Here is a 23647-nt window from a genome sequence, read left to right as displayed (position 1 = left end):
GCGGCACCCGGGGCGCGGCCGAGGGACACCCCCCTCCTCCCCAAGGACGACTCTGTCGAAGGCGAGGTCGACGCGAGCGGGCCCTGGGGTGACCGAGGCACCTATTTTTAGCCAAGCCTGAGGGCCCCCGGGAGGGAAGGCGGATTACCGCCTCCTCGGCCGGTGGACGGAGGCAACTCGTCTCCCGCGGCGTCCCCGGGCCGGAGCTGGGCCACACTTACGCCATGCTGGAATTCCAGTCCTCGCCGCTGCCTCCGGCGGTCTGGGCGCTCGCCCCATTCCCCGGCGCCCCTCCCGCCGCCCTTTGCGAGTCCCCAGGTCAGGGCGGGAGGCGGTTGGGCACGGAAAGCAGCATGAGGGGGGACTTTGGAAAAATCCGCGGACCACCCTCGACACCGGCGAAGTTATCCCTTTCTGTCCCCGAGGGGTGTGTCTTAGCGATTCGGCCTGACCCCTTCAGTTTCCAAAAGTGAGATTTTTGGCCTTGGGGACCTCGCCGGAAAACTACACGGGAAGTCTAGAGAAGTCGTCTGGCTCTCAGCCATACGTCTGTGAGGGATGTGCAGCCCCGCACGCTGGCGGTGAAGGCGCTGGGTGCACTAGACGTGGGCAGCCCCGGACGCAGGCAGCGGCGTCCCAGCCTGGCCCAGCTGCACCTTGACTAGGTTAGGTTGAAAGTAAGCTGTTCAGTGTTGGCCCTTCTTTCTTCTGGGAGGAAGGAGGAATCTAAATTCAGAACTGTGTTGTCAAACGGATTCCTTAGCAGCTATTTAAGTTAGTAGTGCTTAAAGAGCTACGGTTGAAGTTAACTGTTAAGGGGGGTGTGTGTGTGTGTGTAGTGCTTAAAGAGCTACGGTTGAAGTTAACTGTTAAGGGGTGTGTGTGTGTGTGTGTGTGTGTGTGTGTGTGTGATGACTTTGTAGACACCCATAGCCAGCCCAGCTAAAGATAAGCATCTTCAGGTGAACTAAACGTTCTGAATTGTATAGGAGTTGACTTAAAGTTAGAATTTTTGCTAAATTAGGTTGCATTTGTTTTCCTTAGCTTACCTAACAGGCTAATGGCAACAGTGTCTCCAGTTTGGTCCGAAGCAATTGCTGGTGAGACTTGGGATAATGTTCCCAAGAATAACCCTAAATTACTCGAGTATTTTGGGTAGACATGCCTTGCAGTAGACTTTCATATTTGATGTGCTGCCTGATAAAAAAAGGCTCTTTTTTTTTTCCTTTTTCCTTTTGTCTTTAGTTTAAGGATCTAACCTGAAATAGCTGGGTCTGTTGATGAGTTTCCCTCCCACCCCAACATTGAGTTTCAAATGTCTCATCTGATTTTGTAGCCTTCGGCAGACATAACAATACCTTATCAAGTGACCTTAGAGAATAAGGTGTTCTACTTGATTTACTTGAGGCTGATAATGAATTTGAAAATATAACAAGATCTATTGAAAAATTTTCTTAATACTGGAAAATTATAAAGAATATCAAGTATTTAACTCTTAATGATTCAGCATCAGCATTATGAAGAGACATTTACGATTTTGTTTCCATTTAGATCTTTATATATTCTTTTAATACCAGTAGTGTCTTCTGTTTGATGTTGTGTTTTTCCCTAAAAATGCCTCACTTCAGGCTCCCCTCTAGTTTATAGGCTTTAATCTGCTTTTGGTAGGGAGATCGTTTTAATAATTATATTTTTGATATCACTCAATATGGCTTTTTAAAAGAGCCTAAAACGTGAAAACCTTTTTGAGACTTCTAAAGAACCCATATTAAGGTTGTCACTGTTGTTAAGTTCTTAACTTGAATTTTAAGTTATGGTTAAAAGTTCTTAATCAGCCTGTCATGTTTAAGATGACACGTAGAATACTGAATCATAATTTTTTTTTTAAAAGTTGAATGTGTCTTATACATTTCCTATGTGTAAGTTAAGTTCTTAACTTGAATGGAACATGTATTTTTAATTGTATGCTTATAATTTTTGTAGCAAATGAAGTTTTATCCTGAAAGATCTCCAATACTTTATTAAAATATAAAGTTGTTAATGAACTTAAGTGGTTCTAGGAAGGTTTTGATTCTCTTGGGAATCTGACCTAATATGTAATAAGGAAATGAGAAAAATCGTGCTTTGCAAGATCATTCATATATTTGAGAATACACCTTATGACCTGATTGTTCTCTGTACTGTTTTTAGTGACTTTGAAGGTAAATCCAGAGTATACTTAGAGGATAGAAGCAAGTAACTATTTCTCTAGAAGTGACATTGTTGATCACTCATGCTCAAAGAGAATTGCATTTCATTGCTTCTCTTTCAGTTCCTGTGAACATGGCTTTGAGTGTCCCAATCAAAAAATGTAATTTCTTTTCAAATCACCGGGAAAACATTGGTCTAGATGAGAATATAAGCCTTCCCCCCCCCTCTATAAATAGAAAATTAAACATTAAGGGGAAGAACCTTATGTGCTGTAAACTAAGGAGTTTAATTTAACCTTCTGTATCTGAGGTCTAGAGAAAGAGAAATAATGACAGTTTACAACTGTGTGCCAAGCTGTTGTGCTTAAATGTGTTTTTGGTTTTTGATAGAAGTAGCAGTGAAAACTAGGCTATTTTTCTTTTTTAAAAAATGGTACAAGCTTTTAATTGGTTTTATGTAAAAAGAAAATAGGCAAGATATACTTTTAATTCTAACAATAGTTTTAGTAGATACTCTGATAGGAAATATAATATTCCTTGGAAATGTAGAAGACATACTTACCCTAAAAAAAGTTATGATTTAGTATTTTACGAGTCGTCCTAACTACTACAGGGAGATTAAGAACTTTTCCATAACTTAAATCTGGTTTCAGCAAAGTGATTTGTACACTAAATGTAATTTGTTTGCACTCTTCTTCCAGGACATTCTGCTTTTTGGGCTTTCTCCTTCCTAATTGCTTTGTTCATTCTACCTTACATCTTCTACTCTTAAAGTTGACATGCTCAGTCCTTGTTTCACTTTTCTTTTTATATTCCTCTGACAATCTTGTCCAGTGTCATGGTTTTAAATACTTATATGCTGATGGCTCCCATATTTCTATCTCCAACCCAGACTTTCCACATATCCTGTTAGGCCTATCCACTTGGATGTGCAGTGGTCAACTCCAACTAAATTTCCCTGTTTTTCCTCAAACGTGTTTGATGTTTGATGTTTCCATCATTCAGGTAAAAAAACATTGGAGTCATCCCTGACTTATCTCTTTCACACTTGGCATTCTGTGCTCTGTCTTATCTTGAAAATATAACCACAATCCAATCAGTACTTACTGCTTCCACTGCTCACCAGCCTGGTCCAAGCCATTCTTATCTCTTACCTAGATTTCTGCAATTAGCCTCCTAACTGATCTCCTTGCCTTTGCCATAACTCCCTACAGTCTTTCCAACACAACTGGATCATATCACTTACCTTCTCAGAATGCTACAGTGACTTTCTCTATGCACAGTGAAAGCTGAAGTTTTTATGTCCTTAAGGCCATACAGAATCTGGACACTTCCACTCTCCCCATTCCCCCTTACCTCTAAGGTTAGCTACTATCTTCCCTTTGCTTACTTCCCTCTGGCTCCAGTGGCTTTCGTAGGGGCAGCTACATGCCAGACACTGCCCTAAACACTTAGGCTCCATCAATAAACAAAACAGACGAAAAGCTCTGCTCTGATAGAAGTTATGTAATAGTGTATGTTTGAGGGCAAGGGGAAGAGATAATAAACACAATCAATGAGGACATTATATACTATTTACTTCTCCTGGCAAGAAAGTGACAAGTGCCATGGAGGAAACAGCTGTTTTTTACACTGGCTGTTACCCCTCCTTAGATCAGTTTTTTTTTTTTTTCTGAAGATACATGCATGGCTTGTTGTCTCTGTCCAGTCTTTGCTTTTTAAATGTCACTTTCTTAAAAAGATCTGCCTATTTTATTTAAAACTGCACTCCCCTACGTCTGATTCTTCCACCTTGCTCTGTTTTCTTTATAGCATTTGTCGCCTTCTGTCATACTATATGATTTCCTGGTTGTGTTTATTGTCTCTTCCCCATCACCCCAAAACACACAGTATTACATAGCTTCTGTGAGGGTAAGCTTTTTGTCTGTTTTATTGATGACTCTTTAAGAGTTCAGAGCAGTGTCTAGCACATAGCAGGTCCTCAATAAGGATTTGTTGAACACAGTAATTAAATCCTGGCTGGGTGTGATTACTCACATCTGTAATGCCAGCACTTTGGGAGGCCAGGGTGTGTGGATTGCTTGAGCCTAGCAGTTTGGGACCAGCCTGGGCAACGTGGCAAAACCTCATCTCTAAAAAGAATATAAAAACAGCCAGGCATGGTGGCGTGTGCCTGTGGTCCCAGCTTCTTGGGAAGCTGAGGTGGGAGGATTGCTTGAGCCAGGGAGGTGGAGGTTGCAGTGAGCTGAGATGGTGTGACTGCACTCCAGCCTGGGTGACAGAGTGAGACTCTGTCTCAAAAAAAAAAAAAAAAAAAAAAAAAAATCTCGCGTTCTATCCTTTGATGAATAACTCATTATTGGATACATGTAGTTTTCAGTTTGCTCCTTTCCTCTTTCAGGGATGGTCAGAGAGTGGAAGAAAGTGGCATGGAGCCTTTGGGAGCTGCTTGGTGGAAGGAATGATGTTAGAGTGTGATGGAGACCCTCTTACATACACCACATGATTAGGGCCATTTGTTAGTTAATTCAAAAAGTTGGTTAAAGCAAGGAATCAAAATATATGTGCACCTTAAATGTTTTCACTTAAAATATTTGATTTTACTTTTATTTGCCTTTTTATTTTTACTGATTTCTTTTCTTAAAATAAAGGTTATCCTGATTTTCCATTCACAGATTGTACTCTAAAAGCATTATCTATGATTTGTAGTATTGGTTTCTTTAAAGTGGAATGAAAAGGTAGGCACTGGGAAACTCTCCAAGTACAAAATCTTTATAGATTTTTCCAGTTATTCATCAAGACCTTCCAAAGGATTTAATGTCATTTTTATAGAAATAACACCTTTTGACTCTATTTTCATATTTGATAGATATATAGAAATAAGTGAGTAGGAGAGTAACTGCTAGCCAGAAACAGCTTTCTGAAGACACCAGCCCATGTATTTTTACAAAGGAGGAGAATGTCAGTTAATCCAGTGAGAGATCCTGTAAAACACCTTCCACTTTGAATAGGTTCCATAGGGGCCGTAGGATCATAGCAGCCTGTAATTACTAGAAGAGAATGTTATTTACCCGTATTTCTTTATTTTGACTCTGAGTAACATCTACAATTAGTTTTCAGAACTTACGTGAATTCAAGTAAGTGTACATTGTCTATCAGGAGACATGTTACATTGCATTTTCACTGGAAAATGTGGGACAATTATTATTCTTACACATGAGTCATTGAGTTGTCAAGGAAACAGTCTGGTCTGGTGTAATCAGCTGGAAGTCAGTAGTTAGGAGACCTACAGGTCTTAGACCTTATTACCTCTAAGGTTTTATGCAAGTTCTTTATTGTCCAGTTCTTTAATTACATAACGTTCTGTGGGGTAGTGGAAACAGCATGGGCACTAGGGAGCCTGAAGACCTTGGGCTTGAATTTAGTTTTGCTAGTCAGTACCACGTACTGCATGTGTGATCTTAACCTATATTAACCTGCCTAAGGCTCATTAACGAATTATCTTACCTCAGTAGTTGCCTCATAAGTGATAGCTAACATTGGAGTACATATTTGCTGTCAGACTCTAAATGCTTTATGTGCATTATCGTATTTAATCTTCTCAACAACCTTATGAGGTAGGTACTATTTGGTGAAAACTAGGCAGACAAATAATTTGTTCAAAGACACAACAAATGTCTTTAGGAGGAGCCTGAATTTTAACTGAGGCATTCTGACTTAGAGCCCATTCTTACCCATTGAGCTGTTTTTTAAGAATGCTTTCTGAAAAAAACAAAATGCTGTTCATGTGCAGCTAATGTTAGGCATTACAAAGCTAAATTAAGGTTATAAGGATCCCCCCTCCCCCCCAGAGGAATTAGAAGATTAATTCTTAAAACTAGTGATTTAAATTTAAAGAATTGAAGTTTTTCAAGTGGAGAAAACAGTAAAAGCTACTTAAACCACATGCTATAAAATGTTTTAGTTATATGGAAAGCAGTAGATAAATGTCATCCTTTTAGTTTCCAAGAAATTTTTCTGTTTCATTTCCTGCATATGTTGATTGTAAGTTACTCTTGTGTGATCTTATAGACATTTCTTAATGGTTACCTGAAAAAAGCCAACTCTGACCCTACCTAAAAATGCATACCCTCCCTATTTTTTTGTCACAGCCTTATTTTTCTTCATTGCACCATCAGTCACAACCTGATGTTATAATACGCTTATTTCTTTCTTGGTATCTGCCTCACCTACAAGAATATAAGCAATGAGAGGCAGGGACTGTGTCTTGTTCATCGCTGTGAACTATGTGTCTGACACCTAGTTAGTGCTCAATTTGAATGAATGGATGGTCTGATGCTTGAAAATGATTGGGACTTATTGAGTCTTTTGCTTTACTTGCCATCCTTTATTAGCATGGCTGAGTGGTATTTGGTATGCCATATAAAGTGAAACTCTAAGAATAAGGGTTTTAGGTTTACTCTTGGGAGAGTGGAATGGAAAACAATTTGAAACACGAATTTCAGCAAAATGCTTGTGCTTAGTCCCAGTTAATCTTGTTCATCAGTAATGTAAGTGTTCTGAGTAGAATCTGTACATAAATAATTTAGTGAATGCTCGTGTTTAGATCTAATTACCTTTTGAAATAAATTTGGACAAGCTAAGCTGTGCACTGAGAACTCCCTAGTGTTCTGAATGCTATGTTGCAGAACATTGAAGATGTTGCCTTAAATCTGTAATATCCACACAGGTTGAATGTACCAACCTGTACTTGCCTACTTTATTGGGAAGTCATGTCATTTGAAATGTTTCCATAATTACGTAGTTTTCATAATCTGGATCTCTTGAGGTTGGCTGAATGTCATGATTTCTGTGAAGGAAATTCCTCAAGCTTGTATTCAGTGCTCTTATTTCTGGGTACAGTTTCAGGTGCTGTGCTAGATAATCTTTGTGCTTGGTACTCTATTGCTGGGGAATCATTTCTTAAATAGCTTCCAGTTTGACTAGATGTTTGCTGTAATTTTAAGTTTAAATTGAATCCTTTTGTAAAAGTGGCTTAATTCTTCTGCTCTTTTTTTTTTCTTTTAGTCTAAATAATTGGATTTAGTTTTAACTTGAAGGATTTCTGAGCTTGAAAATTTTGGGGCACTTTTCAAGTAAAAAATACAGCTAACCTTTGGCCAATGTGGGAATTAGGGGCACTAGCACCCTGTACAGTCAAAAATTTTTGTGTAACTTTTGACTCTCCAGAAACTGAACTACTAGTACCCTACTGTTGACTGGAAACCTTACCAATTACATAAATAGTCAATTAACATGTATATTGTATGTTATATGTATTATATACTGTATTCTTATAATGAAGCTAAAGAAAAGAAAATGCTACTAAGAAAATCATAAGAGACTGTTTATTTACAATACTGTACTGTTTATTGATACCATAAGTTTATATCATCTGTAAGATGAATCATCTGTCTCAGTGAGCAACTGTAACTGCAGACCTCAGTCTACATGTCATGTAATTCAACTTTTCCTTGTCATGACTTTTCTCTGCTTCTCCAGAGCACTTTCAGCGTTACTAGTGGCACTTGGCACGGGTCCCATGGTGTTATTCAGGGTTTACAGTGTTGTGCTAAAAATGATGAAAAATATGGGAGAACTACAATCACTTTTTACTGTGATACTGTTACTGGAAGGACAGAATGCTCATGTGGAGATTAGAGTCATGGATAGGAGTCATGGATACTTCAGACACTTGAGCTCACAGTAATACCAACAGGAGATGGCTACAAAATTATTACAGTGGTACAGTATGTACTGCAGTTAGTTTTATGCAGTTGTGATTTGGTACTGTATCTTGACCTTTGTTTACATTTCTATCTATTGCAAATGGCACCATATACAGTAACCACATAGGGTCTGGTTTGTGTAAGTTTTGATAAATTTTGACTTTATAATTTGTGTATATTTGATGGTAGTAAATTATAAAGTAGCCGGGCGTGGTGGCTCACGCCTGTAATCCCAGCACTTTGGGAGGTGAGGCGGGCGGATTACGAGGTCAGGAGATCAAGAGCATGGTGAAACCCCGTCTACTAAAAATACAAAAAATTAGCCGGGTGCGGTGGCGGGCGCCTGTAGTCCTAGCTACTCAGGAGGCTGAGGCAGGAGAATGGCGTGAACCCGGGAAGCGGAGCTTGCAGTGAGCTGAGATTGCGCCACTGCACTCCAGCCTGGGCAACAGAGTGAGACTCCGTCTCAAAAAAAAAAAAAAAATTTTTATATATGTATATATAAAATAGACTGGGATCTACATATATTTTGTGCATTCATGACATACATTTTTCTTAATTTTTTTCAATATTTCTAGGCTGTAGTTTCCCTGCGAGTTTTTTTCATATTGTTGCAGTCTCCAAAAAATTTTCCAATATTGTTACTGAAAAAAAAAATCTGCATGAAGTGGACCCACATAGTTTAAACCCATAATGTTCAAAGGTCATTTATACATTCAAGATTAGCCTTGGAATTATATGTAAAATACAGCCGAGGCATTTACCTTGTCTGAGGTTTTAGGGAGAAAAATAATTCATAAATATAAGTTAGTTGTAAAGTGATGAAAGCCAAATTTTTGTCTGCTCTTCTAGGATTAATTACTTGGCATAAATTGGTAGTTATATTTCATATCCTTTCAGTGTTATGTAACCTTCATTTAAGCAGAAAGTCCTGGCAGCATTCAAAATAACATACTACTTTTGGTATAAAGAGATTCTTTTTTTTGAAACAGCGTCTCGCTCTGTCACCCAGGCTGCAGTGCAGTGGCGCAATCTTGGCTCACTGCAACCTCTGACTCACTGCAACTTCTGACTCGCTGCAACCTCTGCCTCCTAGGCTCACGCGATTCTACTGCCTCCCGAGTAGCTGGGATTACAGGCACCTGCCACTAAACCTGGCTAATATTCATATTTTTAGTAGAGACTGGGTTTCATCTTGTTGGCCAAGCTGGACTCGAACTCCTGACCTTAAGTGATCCACCCGCCTTAGCCTCCCAAAGTGCTGAGGTTACAGGCATGAGCCACCATGCTGGGCCAGAAATTCTTTAATTATTATTCTTGGTTGCTATATTCATCTGATTTCTTTCTTTCTTTTTTTTTTTTTGAGACGGAGTCTCTCTCTGTCGCCCAGGCTGGAGTGCAGTGGCACGATCTCGGCTCACTGCAACCTCCGCCTCCCGGGTTCAAGTGATTATCCTACCTCAACCTCTTGAGTAGCTGGGACTACAGACATGCATCACCACGCCCAGCTAATTTTTGTATTTTTAGTAGAAACGGGGTTTCACCATGTTGGCCAGGATGGTCTCGGTCTCTTGACCTCGTGGTCTGCCCACCTCAGCCTCCTAAGTGCTGGGCTTACAGGTGTGAGCCACCGCACCCAGCCTTATTTATCTGATTTCTTAAGGTAGCTTTGTAATAAGTAAAAACAAAACAAAACAAAACAAAAAAACAAAACACACATACAAACCTAGATATTTTCTGTAAACATTTTTAATAGAATTCTTATTTTAAGGGACTTTTCTTTTTGGGGAAGATTTCTTTGAAAGTAAGAATAACTTTCTACAATTATTCAGTGCTTTTATTGTAATTGTATAAGTTAAGAAACAAGGAAGCTTATGCCTGTTTGCTTGTTTGTTTTGATTTACATTTATCTCTTCCTACTTGCCTTTTTATTGTTTTATTGAAAGTTGAAACCACTATTAAATGATTCAGGCATATAAGAGAATATATAATGTATATGTACAGTTTGAAGATTAAATATAAAATGAACATCTGTGTACAGAACACCTGTGTACCTTTCAGCTTTATTTAAATTTTTTCTTTTAAAATGAAATATGTATGAAATAATATTTTAAGAATACGTGTAAGATATAAAGACATAATGAACAGCCTTGTATCTAATACTCAGTTTGAGAACATAATCCTTTTTATTTCTTTATGTCCCTTCCCACACTCTAACCACTATCTTTCTTACTTTTGCTTTTCTTTTAGTTTTGCCAGATCTAGTTGTATCCCTAAACTATTTTGTTGTTTTGTTGGTTTTTGAGCTCTAAATGGAATCCTTCTGTATGAGTTTATTTGTAACTTCCTATTTCCCCTCAACCTTGTTATCTGGATATTCTTTTTTTTTTTTTTGAGAGGGAGTCTCACTCTGTTGCCCAGGCTGGAGTGCAGTGGCACGATCTTGGCTCACTGCAACCGCTGCCTCCTAGGTTCTAGTGATTCTCCTGCATCAGCCTCTGAGTAGCTGGGATTACAGGCATGCACCGCCACGTCCAGCTAATTTTTATATTTTTAGTAGAGACGGGGTTTCACCATGTTGGCAAGGCTGGTCTCGATCTCCTGACCTTGTGAACCACCTGCCTTGGCCTCCCAAAGTGCTGGGATTACAGGCATGAGCCACCATGCCCAGCCTAGGATATTCTTTCACCATGTTGTATGTGGCTCTAACTGATTTGGCTACTTCATGTATCAGTATTTTACAATCTGTTTCCTGTTGTTGGACATTTGGGTTTCTAGGTATTTTTGTTGTTAGTATATACAGTGCTGCTGTGAACACCTTGAATAACATAGGTCTATTTGTTGCACTTGTGTCTCTAGGATAGTGTTTTTTTTCAAACTTTTTGTTACCACTCACAATAAGAAACACATTTTAAATTATGACTCAGTATATTATCAGGTATACTATTCCATGCTATTCTGTTTCATTAAAACTAAAAATGCTAGTCAAGACCTAAGTTTTATGCTAATTGCTAGTGAGTTGAGACTAGAGTGTAGATAGTTTTGGGGCTTATGACTAGCTAGAAATAGAATTGGTGGATTGTAGGAGACAGACATTTTCAACTTTACTAGTTAGTGCTAAATTGTTTTCTTTCCAATATAAATGTGCCAGTTTATTCCTGTTACCAGTGTATATGTGTGATGGTTCCACATTCTTCCCTATATATGATAATGGCAAAAACCAGTTAGCCTATTGTGTGTGAATTGATACATTGCATGTCTTGCATTTCTTTCTTTCTTTTCTTTTTCTTTTTTTTTTTTTTGAGATGGAATTTTGCTCTTGTCGCCCAGGCTGGAGTGCAGTGGTGTGATCTTGGCTCACCGCAACCTCTGCCTCCCGGGTTCAAGTGATTCTCCTGCCTCAGCTAGGATTACAGGCATGCGCCACCACACCTGGCTAATTTTGTATTTGTAGTAGAGATGGAGTGTCTCCATGTGGCTCAGGCTGGTCTTGAACTCCCAACCTCAGGTGATCCGCCCGCCTCGGCCACCCAAAATGCTGTGATTACAGGCGTGAGCCACTGCACCTGGCCTTGCATTTCTGATTGATGAGAGAAAACATATTTTCAGAGTTTGCTGGGCACTAGTTTCCTTTTCTCTGATATGACTGTTCATTTTTCTGTTGGGTTTATCTTTTTGGGTGGCAAGATTTCTTCAAATGTTCTGAATACTAATTCTTTGCCAATTATGTGTTATAAATGCCTTCCTACTTTGTGGCTTGTCTTCTGACTTTCTTATGGTGTCTCTATTAAAAGTTAAAAATTTTAATGTTGTATTTATCAGTGTTTTCCTTTTATAATTTGTACTTTGTGTCTAGTTTAAGAAATTCTTCTCTACCTCACGGTTATGAAGATGTTCTCGCATCTTGTCTTATAAAGTTTTATGTTGTCTCACAGTTCTTTCCCTGGAATTGACTTTTGTTTCTTCCCCTTTATGCTGTTTTCTTTTCTCCAAGATTTCCAATGCCTATCATTTCAGTTTTTAAGGGCTAAAATGTGTTTATTTATAGATGCTTTGAAATAATACTTTGACGGTATGGAGTTGTTTTGAGGATTGCACCTACAACTTACTTTTAGAGTCATAAGAAAATAATTGCAGTTGACCCTTGAGCAACATGGATTTGAACTGCATGGGTCCACTTATACGTGGAGCAGGATGGTGAAACCTGAGTAGATGGGCTGTGGAACTTGACTATGGGCAGATTTTGGTGTACCTATGTGTGTCCTTGAACCAATTTTTGGTGCATACTGAGGGATGACTGTATGTAGGAATGTTTTGAAAAAGAAACTGGATAGTTATTCAATAAACTTTGAAGTCCCTCCTCCAATCCCTATTTGACATCCTAAGTGTTTTGTAAATATTTCACAGTGATGGCAGTGTTTGCATGTGGTTTTCTTAAATTGTTTTGCACATATATTGTGAAGTAGATCTTTGTGCTTGGTATTTTGAATATGTATGGACAAACTTCTATGTATACAGCTTGTACTTAGAGTATACTTACAGTATGAGGAATCAGATCTTTAATTTTGAAAAATTCTCACCTCTTTAAATATTGCTTCTTTTATTTTCACTTTTCTCTTTTGCTAGACCTGTCTTGGAGTCTAAGTTTATCCCATGTCTTTAATTGTTCTATCATTTTTTTCTCTTTTCTGTGCTTCATACTAGGAGAATTCATTACTGTCTAGCAATTTACCATTTTATTTTTCTATTTTGTCTAGAGTGTATTGTATCTGTTGAGTCTATATGCCAGTATCTATAATTTTCATATTTTAAATTTGGAATTGCTTTTTCATAATCACCTCTTTCAATTTTTGTTTGGCAACCCTTTTGCTACTTAGAAAACCTCTATCTCCTTCTTTAACATGTTCAAATTTAAAAATCTTTGTCAGAGCATTTCATAAAACATCTGGTGTGAATTCATGTTTTTATATGATTGTTTTTTCTTATTAAATTTCTTGCTGTGTTTTGGATTAAAAAAACTGGTTTTAATGTTGGACAGACTCATTATTTCGACAACTCTTGCATTCAAATCAAAACTCTGAAATTTAATCTTGTTTTTGAATTTACAAATTGATCAGAAATAGACAACCACCTCCCCCCCCCCAAAAAAAAAAAAAAAAGAAAACTTGTTAAACACTGTGAGGGTACTATCAACAAAATTCACACTGGGAAACGCGCTAGGACTAGCTGCTTGGTTTTTTTTCCCTTCCCAACTAAAAGTTCTAAGAATTGTAAGAAACTGAAAAATAAAGAGATAGGTATAGTAGGTGAAAGGAGACAAGAAATATATCAGTCAAGGAATAACAAAATACTTACAAAGCAATTGGGGAATGTGAACGAACGCTAGCTTTGCATTAAGGAATTAGTAATTTTTAATTTGCTATGACATCGGATGTTTTGTTGTCTTTTTTTCTCCAGGCTTGGAGCTTCTGTAAAGTTATAGCTCTGGATTTGCAGTGTCATTGTTTTTCGCCTCTCTCCTCCCCTCTCCTTTTTCACCTTTTTATTTTTTTAAAACCTCCCTTTTTACAAGCTGTGCAAATCTTGACCCCTTGGTGTCAGGTGGTGAACCTGGTTCTGTTTTGTAGCTGTTACCTTTAGGAACTGAACTATCCAGCCATCTTCCTGGTTCCTTCTGCCCTCTACTCCACTTAAGATAGGGGTTACTGTTTTGAATTTTTATTGCATTTCTCACCCAGTACGATGTTTATCTTAGTTTTGAGTTTAGCCATATCTTTTAAATAACTTCCTTTTATATTCGTGCAAAAGGTTGGTGCAAAAGTAATATTTCACACTATTACTAAGTATTTGGAGGAGGATCCTTATTGGAAGTCGTCGTTATCTTCATTTCTACCTATCTTAGTCTTACTTGTTTTTTGAATCCCAGCTTATGTATCCTGTGTAGTATTCATAGTGTATCCTGAGTGCTCTAGTTCAGTGATCTGTTCCCTTCCTTTGCACAAATCTTTTAATCTTGTTGAATATTTTTCAGCTCTACAGAACACATCTGATATTAGCATCACACTAATTTATGAATACATAATAATTAGTTAGAATCTTTAAGTGTTGAAATGCGATTCTTGCTTTTGCTGCTTGATCTCACTCATCCTGTGTTTCTTCATTCTGTTTTGGAGTTGCTATTCCCACTCAAGCAGAGTAGAGGTTTTTTTTTTTTTTTTTTTCATTTTTGAGTTTGGACTGGTATCCATTGTTGTCTGAAATATTTTTGCTTGTTGTCTACAACTTGAAAATCAAATATTCAATGTTTTGAATTCATTCTTGAAAACCCTGCTGCTAATTTAAAAGCTATTAAATGAAAGCATATTTCCATTAATTTTAGTAGGGAATTATGAGGCGGTATTTCATCCCAAACAGTTTTCACACGTAGGTAAATATTAATCTAACAATGAAGACAAATTTGTGTAGGTATAAACAAGTTGAAAGTGAATACACTTTATACATAAAATATAATATAGTATAATGAAGGCTAATTGTATTTGCCAAAGGAGAAAGAAGATTTGATAGTGGATGGTAGTGTAGTTGGTAGGGTGTCACTTTTTGGAAAGTCTGTTTCTTCTGTACTGTGTTTTTTCACCAATTCAGGCTTTCTGGAGTTCAGAGTTATCTTGCATTCAGTCTGCACTTAAGTTGTCTGCACAGAAAAGCACCACTAGGGCAATAACAGATAAACACAAGTTGTTCATAACACGGGAAATAGAACACATGCAGAAAAGACGGAGTTGTAGGAGCTGGCAGCTCACTGACTTTCTTGCTCTGCATATGTACACAAAGCATATCTAGGTTCATCCAGTGTACTGTATGTACAGTATAGATCTGTTCCATATGATATAAGCTGACGGGAAATAATTATGTTGAATAAAACATTGAGTGTGTCTTTGCCTGAAATCATAAATGTTGAAATTTCACTCTATAGAATATTTATTTTGTGTGTGCTTAGGTAAACAGTCACTAATACCAAAAAAGGTCATTGCTTGAAAAGTGGTAATTTTCAAGAGCCATTTTGATGAAAACCAGTTAAATGAACAGCTCATTATGTGGGGTAAGTCTGTAGTAGACTTAGTAACGTGGTGTTCCAGCTTATCTGAACTAGTTGTCAGAATTCCTGCTATTCTAACCAGGTAACTGAAAGAGTAACACAGGATAATACAAATCTTACTGAAACCTTTACTTGATTTGCCCTTTGTTCTCATCCTCGTATTCAACACGTTTGTAAACTGGCAAGATTATCTTTAAGTAATTGATTAAAATGTTAGTAAGGTCAGGCGAAGAACTGAGTTTTTTGGTACATTGTTAAGATACTTTCTAAACCATTAATTGGCAACTTTGGGATATTATTGTTTAACCTTTTAAATATTCTCCAATTTATGCCACTATTCAGCCATGTTCAGGATGTATCAATCTTGTCTCCAAGGATAGCTTGTTTACTTTATTGACTGTTCTGACAAAATCAGACACTCCATAATGTGTATTGGGTTTTCCTGATTTAGTAACCCTTTTATTTAAAAAGGTATCTGAGTGATTTTTTTTGATAGTGACTGGTTTGGCAGCTGGGCGCAGTGGCTCACGCCTGTAATCCCAATACTTTGGGAGGCCCAGGTGGGCGGATCATGAGGTCAGGAGATCAAGACCATCCTGGCTAACATGGTGAAACCCCGTCTCTACTAAAAATACAAAAAATTAGCCGGGCGTCGTGGCAGGCGCCTGTAGTCCCAGCTACTCCGGAGGCAGAGGCAGGAGAATGGCAGGAGCCCAGGAGGCGGAGCTTGCCGTGAGCCGAGATCGCGCCACTGCCCTCCAGCCTGGGCGACAGAGCGAGACTCCATCTCAAAAAAAAAAAAAAAAAAAAAAAAAACGATTAAAAAAAGAATATTGGGTTTTCAGTCAGTCATACTCTGGTTGGAAAGAGGTACTGTTCATTAAAAAAAAAATACATTCTGGATTAGTAAATTTCATATAACGTCTGAATTTATTTTTACTAATTATTTACTAATGTTTATCAGTTTTGTTTGTTGCATAGCTGACAGACTTATTGCTTCTGAAAACTAATATTCCAGTGTTCAGCAGGTTCTAGAATTGCGTGGTAATTAATGGTCATTGTTTCTATGGAGATTTTATTACATTATCTTTTGGCTTCTATTGCTAAGTACTGTGTAAGTCTAAATTTTTCGGTACTCTTCTGTGTTGCTTTCAAGACTTGCTTGAGTTACACAGCGTTACAACAAATATGTTTAAATATCTTTTATTCTGTTCAAATTTTGTTGCCTTTCCTGAATTGGAAGATCCATAGCTTTCAACAGTTTTTGAAAATTCTCAGCCACTGTGTTTCTTTGTTCTTTCCTCTCCTTGAATTCCCATTTGATTTATTGAACATTCTCATTGTATCCTTTATGTCTGTTAATTTTTCTTTCATATTTTCCCTTATGTATAATTTTTTGTGGTACATTGTCAGTTTTTTAATCAAGTCTGTCTTGTTTGATAATTTAACTTTATATAGTTATCAGGCCATTTAGCTTTTAATTGCTGAGTGTATGTCTGTGTACATATGTATGCACACATAATTTATAAAGTTCAAGTTCTAATTTTTCTTTTTTTATGAGTTTTCTGTGTTTCTGATTTCTTTTATAACTCTAATGGCTGAAATTTTTGTTTTAATAGTCTTTCACATTCTGTTATCAGTTTTTTGGGATCTACTCCCTGTTTGTATGTGCTACTCTTGTTTATTTTGACTGGAAGTTCACTTCTGGCAGGAGTATATCTGCAAATACTATACTGTACAGACTAGATTGGATAGAGGTAGTTTTTTTCCAGATTTTTCCTTCCCAAGAGTTTTTCCTGAGTCCCAGGGCTTTTGTGGCCACTGAGCCATGTTTTTGTCTCTTTTTTTTTGAGACAGAGTATCGTTCTGTCGCCCAGGGCGGAGTGCAGTGGCGCAATCTTGGCTCACTGCCAACTTCTGCTGCACAGAAGCACAGATTCAAAGCGATTCTCCTGCCTCAGCCTCCGGAGTAGCTGGGATTAACAGGCTCCCGCCATCACGCTCGGCTAATTTTTTGTATTTTTAGTAGAGACGGGTTTTCGCCATGTTGACCAGGCGGTTCTCGGAACTCCTGACCTCAGGTGATCCGTGAGCCATTTTTGTGTCAATATTTGTGGTAGGAAGGGGGCAGTAGGGGGTGTTCTGGATTGGCAGAAACTGTAGATCAGAATTTATGTTGTAAAATCTTAATGGAGACTTCTGGCCTTTGGAAAAGCAAACAAGCTTTCTCTCGTGTCTTTTCTCATTTGTGTCAACACTACTTATTAAATCTATTTTTTTTAACTTAGTGATTTGAAATGGCACTGTGATAATATACCAAACTTTTTGTCTGTATTTGGGCTATTTTGCCTTTAATTGGGTGTTCTTGGACAAGGTTTAAAAATTCTTGTTTTCATAAGCAAAACTTTTTCAGTAGTCATTTTTGATAGTATTTGATATTCTAATTTACATTTTATGTTTAGTTTGTGAGATGTTTTAGGTATTATGTCTCTTCTGGGGATAAGCAAGAATATCCCCAGAAGAGACATAATACCTAAAACATCTGATCATTTTAGTACTTCCGTTGTTGAGTGACCTAAGGTGATACACCTAAGAGTTATTTTATTAATATTTTATTAATTAACCTATTATGTTCAACTTTAATACCCTAGCTAAACTTTTCCAAAGGATGATAAATTTTTGTGAATGACAAATTTTGAAGTAAGTTTTTCTATTTGTTGCTAAATTTAATTTCATTAAGTTTAAGCATCAGTTATTAAGACTACCCTGTGGTGGTGGGATTGGACAGATTTGTTATGGTTAGGGTAGAGCTAGGACCACTGGGAGAAGGTATAGTATGATGTGATTTTGGATCAAAACTAAAAAGAACTTGTCTTTCTAAAGAAATAAAAAGGGTTTATGGGAGGTATTCATCCCTGCTTTTCAAACATAGGCTGGCTGCCTGTTCAGCTGGTTCTAATCTCTGAGTGGCTAGTTGGATTAGATGGCCCTTTCTTACTCAGAAATCTTATGAAAGGAAAAGTAGGTCAAGATGGTAGATTTTAAGGGGAGGAAAGCTCCTGTACATGGTGTAGCTGTTTTACGGTTACATTATTGGTATGAATTTCATGTTGTAGTGTTAATTTTTGAACAGTTTTGATGACTTAGGTTCTTTTGTCTTCGAAAACTGATACTATGTGTTGATTTGAAAGACTATTTTAAAAAGTTATTAATTTTTTGGTATTAAAGCTTTCAGATTGTCTAATTATAAATAAGATTTTTTTACCGAATAAACTTTTAACCAGATTATTTCCCATGGAAGTGTTTTTAAATGAGCAGTGCCTTTTCCTGAGAAAATGGGCTGGTTTGGGCATGATGAGTAACAAAAGTCTAAAAGATACTTTCAGCAGCTATCATCTCTGCGATTCCTTTTCAGTTTCTTGGGAAAGCTGTTCAAATGGATTGATCTATTCTCATATTAAAGGGAAAAAAGTTTGATTAAAAAATAGAAGTCTCATTTGTTGTGACATGACACCTAATGGAGAAATTAAATTTCATTACTCATTTCTGGCATTAGTTGTATTCATTTCAGATTGGGTTAGCAGTACTTTAGAATGGATATTGCTGAAGTAAGGGGTGTGTTAATAAGATGTGAGTCATAGAAATAACTGTCTTGCAGTTTAAAAGAAGAAATTGTACCACAGCTTTGAAATTTTAGTGTGGTCTATAAAGTTAATCTTAGAAAAGATACTGTAAATGGGATTCCCATGTTGGGGAATTCAATGTTTGGATTTCCTGGATTGTTTTGTCCTTTGCTTGCTTTGAATGTTTTTCCTCTTATTTTAAAGGATAATTGTATAATTGTGTTGTGTACTCCAGGGCCATTATATTTTTGGTGTAGTGACTGACTAGGACAATAGGAATTTAGATGAGTTTTTGCATTTTGATGGCCGTTTCAGGAAATGGTTAATACTTTGTCTATTTTTCTCATTGAATTTTTTGTTTTTTTTAAATTTATTTGTAGAATCATTTATTTTTAAAAATTCTTACTGCAAATGGAATACACTTACAAATATTTAAACATACAGAACTATGTAAAATGAGCCTATTTTCTTGTGTTTTCAAGTACTTTATATTTTTTCTTTTTTTCAGATAGATTTTCGCTCTGTCACCCAGGCTGGAGTGCAGTGGCGTGACCTTGGCTTGCTGCAACCCTTTGCCTCCTGTGTTCAAGTGATTCTCATTGCCTCAGCCTCCTGGGTAGCTGGGATTACAGGTGCGTGCCACTGCACCCAGCTAAGTTTTGTATTTTTGGTAGAGACAGGGTTTTATTATGTTGGCCAGGCTGTTCTTAAACTCCTGCCTCAAGTGATCCACCCGCTGTGGGCTCTGAAGGTGCTGGGAGTACAGGTGTGAGCCACCACACTCAGCCCTCAAGTGCTTTATATTTTTTTCTTATGTTTGAAACTTTATTTGGACGTTTTTAGTCGATTTGAATGATACAGCCTTCTACTGATTAGAAATAACTTAGAGTAAACTAAATTTTTGTATGTATTTGGATTTGTTTTAGATTTTGAGTTCAATTTTATTTTCTTTATCACACTGCAGTATGTTGCTGCCTTGCTATATTAGTTGAAACCATTTACTGTCTCATAGAATTATATGCATGTCTATGTAAATAGAGAATAAGTGCTCTGGAATTTTAGGAGAACTGGCTGTAGACATGTTACTTGAGCTGGAAGAGTAGAACCATATGGAGGCTCAAGTTAGGATTTTTGCTCTAGTTAGGTTTGTAGATACAATATACTTCCTTTCTCAGCGAGATTATAAATTCATTTAAAGTCAGCAAATTTATTTGTGAACACTGTCAGATACCCTGCATTCAAAAACTTAAGTGAGAAATTAAAGTGAGTGCAACTTACAAAGAATGAAAACTACAACAATAATTATAATGTGTTTTATAAGACCTTCAACGCTGTCTTTTTTTTTTTTTTTTTTTTTTTGAGAGAGGGTCTCCCTCTGTCGCCCAGGTTGGAGTGCAGAGGTGAAATCAGGGCTTACTATAGCCTTGAGCTCCTGTGCTCAAGCGATCTTTCTGCCTTATTCTTCCAAGCAGCTGGGACTACAGGTGCATGCCACCACGTCTAGCTAATTTTTTATTGTTTGTAGAGACAGGGTTCTGCTATGTTGCCCAGGATGGTCTTGAACTCTGGGCTCAAGCAATCCTTTCTCCTTGGCTTCCCAGAGTGCTAGGATTAAAGAGGTGAGTCACCGTGCCTGGCCACCATCTTTTTTCCCCTTATTCTCTGCTTATGACTTTGCTTCTCATTTCATAAAGAGAATAGTAGCATTAGGAACAGAATTTTCACAAATGTCTATACCATCTACCTCCTTTCCTGTCCTGGGTCTGTGCTTTTATATTCTTCCTTCTTTATGTTTCTACAGATGAACTGGCTGTGCTACCATCTAAGGCCAGTCACTCTATCTACTTGTCCAAATTCTGTCCTTTCTTGCTGTTTGAAAACATTGCCTCTCACTCCTGCATCATTATTCTTTCCCTTTTTACTGGATCATTTTTTTGTCAGCATATTATCATGTTGTAATTTCTCCCATCTTTAAAAACCAAACTGTTAACCTCATATTCTCTTCCAAGTTCCATCTTATTTCTCTGCATCCTTTCACAGGAAAGCTGCTTCAAAGAATTGTCCACACTTGCTAGAGTTCTTCTAACTTTTAAATTCATTTCAATCAGGTTTTGATCACCACTACTCTACTGCTTTGGTCAAAGTCACCAGTAACGTCTGTGTTGCTAAATTCAGAAGTCAATTACTAGTTTTCATTGTATTTTACTTACCAACCCTATTTGTCAAAATTGATCCATCTCTCCTCCTTAATAGACTGTTCATCTGGCATCGAGGACAGCAAACTCCTAGTTTTCTTTCTAGCTCTCCTCAGTCTCCCTTGAGAGTTTTTCATTTTCCTGTTGTTAAATTTCAGTGCTTCAGTCTTGAGACCTGGTCTCTATTTATACCCATTTGTTTGGGATTTTATCCAAGTTTATGGCTTTAAATATAGTCCGTTTGCTGAATACTTCCAAATTTATATCTCCAGCCTTGTCACGTGACAACTTATTTAGCTGTCTACTGGACATCTCCACTTACCTAAAACCTAGCTCCTTCAGCCTTAACCATGTCCTTGCCACATTTCCCCTATCTCAGTAAAGGGCAGCTCCTTTGTCTTTGGCCTAGTCTAAAAGCTTTGGAATTGTCTTTGGCTTTGTTTATTCTCTCATAGCCCACATCCTGTCCATCAACAAATCATCTTGGCTCTACCTTTATAAAGTATCAAAAATTTGACCACCTCACCTGCTGCCATCATCTCTAAATTATTTCAGTTGTCACCTGACAGTTCTCCCTGATTTCACTTTCTCCCTACACCCTTCCCTGGTCAGACCCCTCCAGTAGTTTTCCCATATTACTGAGAGTGTTAGCCACAATCCTTTTCCTGTAAGAAACTACATGAATTGTTAACCATATCCCCTCTCCCTTTCAAATTCTCTTTGACCTCATCAGTTTATCCTTTTGTTCATTCTACCTGAACCACGTTGTCCTTACTGCTCTTGCTCATATATAGCAGGTATGTTACTGTCTCATGATCTTTGTGCTTGCTCTTCCCTCATTCACTGTATTTTGCTCTTCACTTAGATATGGATAGCAACATGGCTGTATCTTTCACTTACTTCAGGTCTTTATTGAGATGTCATTTTTTAAAAATGAAATAATCTCTGACCATTCTACTTTAAATTTTAGCCATTAGGAGTTTGAGACCAGCCTGGGCAACATGGCAAAACCCTGTCTCTATATTAAATAATTAAAAAAAATTAAATAAAATGTAACCACCGTCCACATCTTCCTGTGCTCCCTATTTCTCTTCCCTCCTTATCACTATTCTTGCTACTTATTACGCTTTCATATACTGCATACTAATTGTTGGTCTGTCTTACCACTTAGTAGAATGTTAGCTCTGTGAGTGCAGGGTTTGTGGCCCTTTTACTGCTGTCTACTCAGAATGTCCTAGAGCAGTCCTGACATATGGTCAGTGCTAAATAACAAATGAATAATAAAGACTATTGTGGAAGAGAGTTGAAATTACATATTCATAGGTTTGATTTAAGCTGGGTTTTGAAGGATAGGTGGAGATTTCATACAAAGGACATGGCAAAGATTTTTAGATTTGATTGCAGGGATAAGGTGAAGTGCTTTAAATGGAACTTTAGAAAGTGGTTCCTTTGGTTGCCTGATTTAGAATCCATAGTAGCCTCCTACTGCTGTTTTTTCCCACATGGTTGACTGCTGATCTTTTCTAGTTGGTCTTCTCATATTTTGTTTAAAATCTGATCTAGAACTCTCAGATAGGAACCTATTCCTATATTCTTAATCTTGTCAAGGGGTTTCCTCATTTATGGAACCTTCCAGGCATGACATGTTGGAATCGTCTTATTAGCGTCCTCACTCACTTTCAAATAGTTGCGTTTTCTTGTTGTTCCACCCAAGTATTTCTGTGTTGAAATTGATTTGTTGTCATCAGATCTACTTAAACTACTGAAAGTCATTTTAATTAGTCTCCTTGCAACTATTTTTAACCTATCCATTTGGTTTTATTTATTTATTTAGTTATTTGAGACGGAGTATTGCTCTGTCACCCAGGCTGGAGTGCAGTTGGAGATCTAATTCTTTAGCTCGTTTCTGCTGCCTCTTGTTCATGATGGCTTATCACATGTTCTGTTATTTTTGTGTTGTGGGCTTACATCTGGATAATAATTTTTAAAAACCTTAAGGAGCCTGGCTTGGGGAAGGATTCCACCAAAGAGGTTGTGCATTTGCTTCTGCCATGGATACTCTGGGCACCACCAACTGGGAGCCACTTAAATTTTTTGGCTGGCATATCCAAGATCATGCAAGTAGTTTGGACCCTAAAGCCATGTGAGAAGAAACTCATGGATAAAAATTTTTAAGTAAGACTCTGAGTGAAGGCTGAATTGGGACTAAAAGCCAAGACTCTTGCCTTCCATTTTACTGCCTCATTATATTGCTGTTCACTAATCTTAAAATAATTTACTTTTGCTCAGGATATATCTGCAATATAACACGCATACTGTATTTGAAGGTTATCAACTACATGATGGCTAATATTTAATTTTAGCAGGAGGAGTTCATTGTAGCTAAACCTTTTGCGGAATGGAAATCTAATTAAATGATACTTGGCTACCAATAGTAAACTTTTTATCACTGTAGAGTACTTACCATAAATCATTTTTCTTAAAAAAAGATTAACTTATCTGTTTAAAAAAAAAATAAGATAGTAGTGTGGGTTTAAAGAAAGGTAAACATGGTATGAAGAGTGGCACATTTGGAATGCCAAGTATTTAGATTCAGTGTGATCAGATTACAGATAGTTTTTTTTGTTGTTTTTTGTTTTTTTTTAACCTATGAACATTATTTTTACAAATAATGGCTTTCAGCTTAGGCCTCACAGCTACTTCTGTAATATTTTAACTGTATTCAAATAATGAAATAAAGCTCTTATAGGCTACTCTGGGAGCCTGTATATCTTAA

General features: G+C 37.4%; 1 protein-coding gene across 10 annotated transcripts in view; it reads left to right on the top strand.

Annotated features, from left to right (window-relative positions):
• The first annotated feature begins 302 nt into the window (after window positions 1-302).
• KTN1 (kinectin 1) overlaps window positions 303-23647 on the top strand; it is a 102070-nt gene continuing 78725 nt past the window's right edge. For 8 of the 10 annotated variants that reach the window (XM_058429957.1, XM_058429956.1, XM_032134930.2 and 5 more), the window contains exon 1: window positions 19168-19308. The gene's annotated coding sequence lies outside the window, so the exon portion shown is untranslated. The other 2 variants (XM_058429955.1, XM_058429954.1) reach the window with 2 other exon arrangements.

Source organism: Hylobates moloch, unplaced genomic scaffold (genome assembly GCF_009828535.3).
Source record: "Hylobates moloch isolate HMO894 unplaced genomic scaffold, HMol_V3 SCAFFOLD_16, whole genome shotgun sequence".
Classification (NCBI taxonomy): Eukaryota; Metazoa; Chordata; class Mammalia; order Primates; family Hylobatidae; genus Hylobates; species Hylobates moloch.
Note: the sequence above shows the minus strand (reverse complement) of the source record. Positions and strands in the feature narration are given on the sequence as shown.